At 45.2% G+C, this 4,109-nt stretch overlaps 1 long non-coding RNA gene across 2 annotated transcripts; it reads left to right on the top strand.

Moving 5' to 3' along the window:
- The first annotated feature begins 273 nt into the window (after positions 1-273).
- Positions 274-2,409, top strand: LOC133398906 (uncharacterized). Of its 2 annotated transcripts, none has more exons than XR_009768118.1 (3): positions 274-658; positions 1,825-1,945; positions 2,101-2,409. It is a non-coding gene; the product is annotated as an uncharacterized LOC133398906 (long non-coding RNA). The 2 variants fall into 2 exon arrangements; XR_009768117.1 differs by having other exon boundaries at positions 1,810-1,945.
- The last annotated feature ends 1,700 nt before the right edge of the window (positions 2,410-4,109 follow it).

The following is a 4,109-nucleotide window of genomic DNA, read 5'->3' as shown; positions in this document are numbered from 1 at the left end:
TGAAAGATTGATATAACTGCTCCAAAGGTTTTCTTCTTGTACAGATAAGCCACACTCCAACTGAAGTTTGACCAGCATTTTTCTTCTTTACACCAGTAAACACAGTGAAAAACGTGTGCGCCTTCTGACCAGAAATTTAGGAGTTGTTACAGTCCTTTAGCGTCCATTTTCTTGTTTTCACCTGGCAGCACGTTTCCTTTTCACTGATCATGTGACGCTGCATGCTGACGATTCAGTGGCAATATACACTGTGACCAGTAGGTGGTAGTAACATGCCACAGAACTTGTAGACATTACGTTTTAAACAAGACATTTTCTCTGTAGAAACATAAAACTGCACAAAAAGAAACACTTTTTTTGTGACAGCTACACTGCCACCAAAATTACAAAGGTTTATATTCACTCATATGTTAAACAAATTAAATTTTTGACAATTAACCAAGTTGTCACCTCAACATCAAAACAATGTACAGGAAGTCCTTGAGTGACGACGCACTCGACCGACGACGTTTCGACTTTACGATGCCCGTAGTTCGTCCGCCATTTTGTCCCAGCACCATAGTGTTTCTGCTTAGCTAGTGCATAGTTGTCTGTGTTTGTGCGCCAGGAGTATATTTGCCTTATTCGCCCTCCTTTTTTCACACTCTCAGCATTAATGGTAAGTACAGCATCATATTTTTTTTATTTTAATGTATTTTAGTTTCTTTATACAAAGTGTTAACCTTTCCTGCTACGGTCAGGACCGTGGTCGGGAGACGCAGGGGTTAACTCCCTTCTCTCGTTGCACAGCTGAGCTGGGTGGCGGCAACAATAAAGGCACGAAGCACCGATTTGCTGTTTTAATGGCTTTATTAGCTCATCTGCACATTCAACGTCAACGGGTCCTCCGCTAATCACTACTCTTCCCAGGTCGGCGTCACTACACTTGCTACTGTACACACTCACATCGACGCGCACTCCTTCCTCCTTCGCAGTCCCGTCTCACTCACACATCGACGCACACGCCCACACACACTGAGCTTGCTGTCACAATCACGTGGGACAATACCCGTAACAGAAGTATTTCGCCGTAAATTTCGACTTTAATGATTAAATCTGACTTACGCGGAAATTCGTGTTACGTCGCCAGCGTAGGAACGGAACTCGTCCGTAAATCGAGGACTTCCTGTACATATGACGACATCGACAACCCGGAAGTCAGATCAGCTTGTCACAGCGTCGAGCCAGCGATCTTCAACTGTTAAAAATACTATTTCTAAATGCAACTGACATGTACCCATTATGTGACAGGAAAGGATATAATAATATTGAATTAAAGATGCACATAATAAACAAAGAGCAACATAAGGATGGTTCAGGGTTACCAACTGAATGAAATATGGTCACCCACCTCTCCCACAGGAAGATTGTACAAAAGGGCAGAGGCGGGGCAGGAGAAAACATTTATAGTGGGAACCACAGAAGAAGAAATTACAGAGGAGGAGCACCGAGATACAGACACACAGTTTACACTGGATTGGGAGGCATTTTCTTGTTAGGCAGTTACATATTTTGTGTAATTATATATAAACTTCATTAAACACACAGATTGACCCGCTTACACATGTAAAGTTCTTAAAATATTTGATCTCAGACTGTGGTTAATGAACCCGCGTTTGCAGTGGCGTTCCACCACCTGTGGGTGTCGCTAGTACCCCGTCCATTGTCCCGGTCTGGCTGGGAGGGGGAAGTTAATTAATTTAGCGTTCTGGTGCCAAACCAGGTGTCTTTTATCTCGGCTTTGATGCTCCTGGCTTGTGATTCACTTAGCGTCTGTGTGCAAAGTCTTTTAATGGCGTGTCTGCTACATATCCCCCCTTCGTTGGCTTGATCCGGCTCGATGGGGGATCTCGGCGACGTCTCGTTGGACGATGGCAGGAACACACACAACAATGCATTTACCAAGGTACAACATTAGTGCATATGCACCCCCCCCCCCCCCCCCCTTTATGGCTATAACAGTTGTCCATGGCAACTTCTTACTTAAGGTCAGTGTTAAATATATTTTAGAAGTTATCATTTATTTGCTTAGCTTGCATTAGAATTATGGCCGTTTTTTAGAAAGGAAGATGTCTCTCCTTCAAGAAGATGACTCAGCATCATCCGATGGAAGGGCGCCTTGACCAAGGACGTGATCGGATGTGGTCGGGGACGTGCAAGGTGTTGGTCCAATATTTTGTGTTGTGTCTTGTTGTTTAGAACGTTATGTCTTGAAAAACCCTCCTATTTTCAAATGTTTTGTGTTGTGTCTTGTTGCTGAGAACGTTATGTCTTGTAAAACCCTCCTATTTTCAAATAAATGCAGGAGTGACGAGAGAGATTGTTTAGAGCGTGTTGAGAGGCTGTAAACTGAACAATCTCCCATACGCCCTCCTCATGAGAAAAAGAAACCAGCGTCTTCATTCCTTTTGTGCATTTTTTATTGGTGTTGGGTGAGATAAATCCAACAGTCAGTCTATGTGTGTATATAGGTGTCGGTGTCAGGAGTGACGTGTGTGGATCGATGTGTTCAGGTGTGTCTATTGGGATGGCAGCGAGACCAGTAATTCGGGCCAGGGGCGAAGCAAAAACTAAGGGTAAACATTAACTAGGTGTAAAGTTCTCAGTAAAAGTCAAACAAAACAAAAACAAAAGGAGAAACTCAACACACCGCTACAGAGGAGAAAGGAAGAGAAAGAAAATGTAGCTTGCTTCAACTTGGCACGTAGGGGGCACAGTGGTCAGGGGTGTAGACCCAACACATCAATCAAACAGAGGGAAGTTGCCAAGTAGAGGTTCTAATCTTGGCTGAATCCGAGTCTAGATTCAAAAGGGGGTAGAGAGGTCCGGGGGGCAATTTAGGTCAAGGAGGACCTCCTCCCCTATCTGTATGGGGTTAGGTTCGGGTTCAGTCATTCTTTTCCTACGGAAAATTTTGGGTCACGCATTTGGGCACTGGTTCAGAAGACCCTGCAAGTTCGGAGTCTTTCAATAGAGCAGGGAGGCGATGCCGAAAGTCATGCAGTAACCGAGACTGACCAAGGCAATAAGATGTTATCTGCTGCGGACCAGGAATCCATGAGCGGGAGCTCGGGTGTTCTGTCCTGAGTGCTAATAGCGCGTAAGGTGTTGTGGGTGATGTCAATCTCCTTCAAACTGAATCTGTTTCAGCGTCTCAGGATCAACTTCCAATTTGTACTGTCTGAAAAAGTTCTCATAAATGTCGGCTGGCAGGTGGTAGAGGGTGACGTCCTCAATATGCAAAATGGCATCTTTGGGGACATCGAGCCACATGGTTTGATTTGGCAGGGCGAGTCTTGTCATGGTGTCATGGTGGTCATAACTCAGCGTTGCGCTTAGGGCTGGCGTGTTGACTAGCCATTTTGACCCAATAATTTCCGCGTGAGTCGTAGTAACCTGGTAGCGAGGTGTAGCTTCTGCTTTACACCGCGACTCATCCTTCATAGGCTTCAGCCCACAAATCCCATCCGCTACATCTCGGATGAACATCTTACTGGAACACAGGTAAGGAATGTTTTTTGCGAGGATGCACATGTGCAAATTTGGCGCCAGATGCCAATTACTATCATGATAGGCGACTGCCGCGGGAGTACTGACTCGGACGTAATGTCGTGCTGCCAGATGCCAACATGAATTACAAGACATACAAGACAGTGGAACTCCCGAGAGAAAAAGCCATGTGGGCTTGGACAGGGGTTATGGAGTTTGCTAGACCTTTAGACAGGATGCTTTCAACTAAGCTCAGCGGTACCAAGTATGGAGGGATTCTACCTTTTGCTAAGTTGTCAATGGATGAAGAGATTTCACGTAGCATGTCATTCATCAATGTGGAAACAATCTGTGTGTGAGCATCATCCGTTTGGACCACCGACAGCAGCTGTCTAGTTTGGTTCAGGATGACACTGTAGTGTTGAGGACAAGGATAGTTCCCTCGAGTGTCTCGCCTAACGATTGGAGGTTAGCGGTTTGTCTCTCCATACTGCGTCGAATGTTAGGAATTTCGGTTCGGAGCGCCCCAATTTGTTTCTTAACCGTGTTTAAGCTGATGCTGTTAACCGTGGAGGTTCCTA

Source organism: Phycodurus eques, unplaced genomic scaffold (genome assembly GCF_024500275.1).
Source record: "Phycodurus eques isolate BA_2022a unplaced genomic scaffold, UOR_Pequ_1.1 contig_477, whole genome shotgun sequence".
In the NCBI taxonomy this organism is placed as follows: domain Eukaryota; kingdom Metazoa; phylum Chordata; class Actinopteri; order Syngnathiformes; family Syngnathidae; genus Phycodurus; species Phycodurus eques.
Note: the sequence above shows the minus strand (reverse complement) of the source record. Positions and strands in the feature narration are given on the sequence as shown.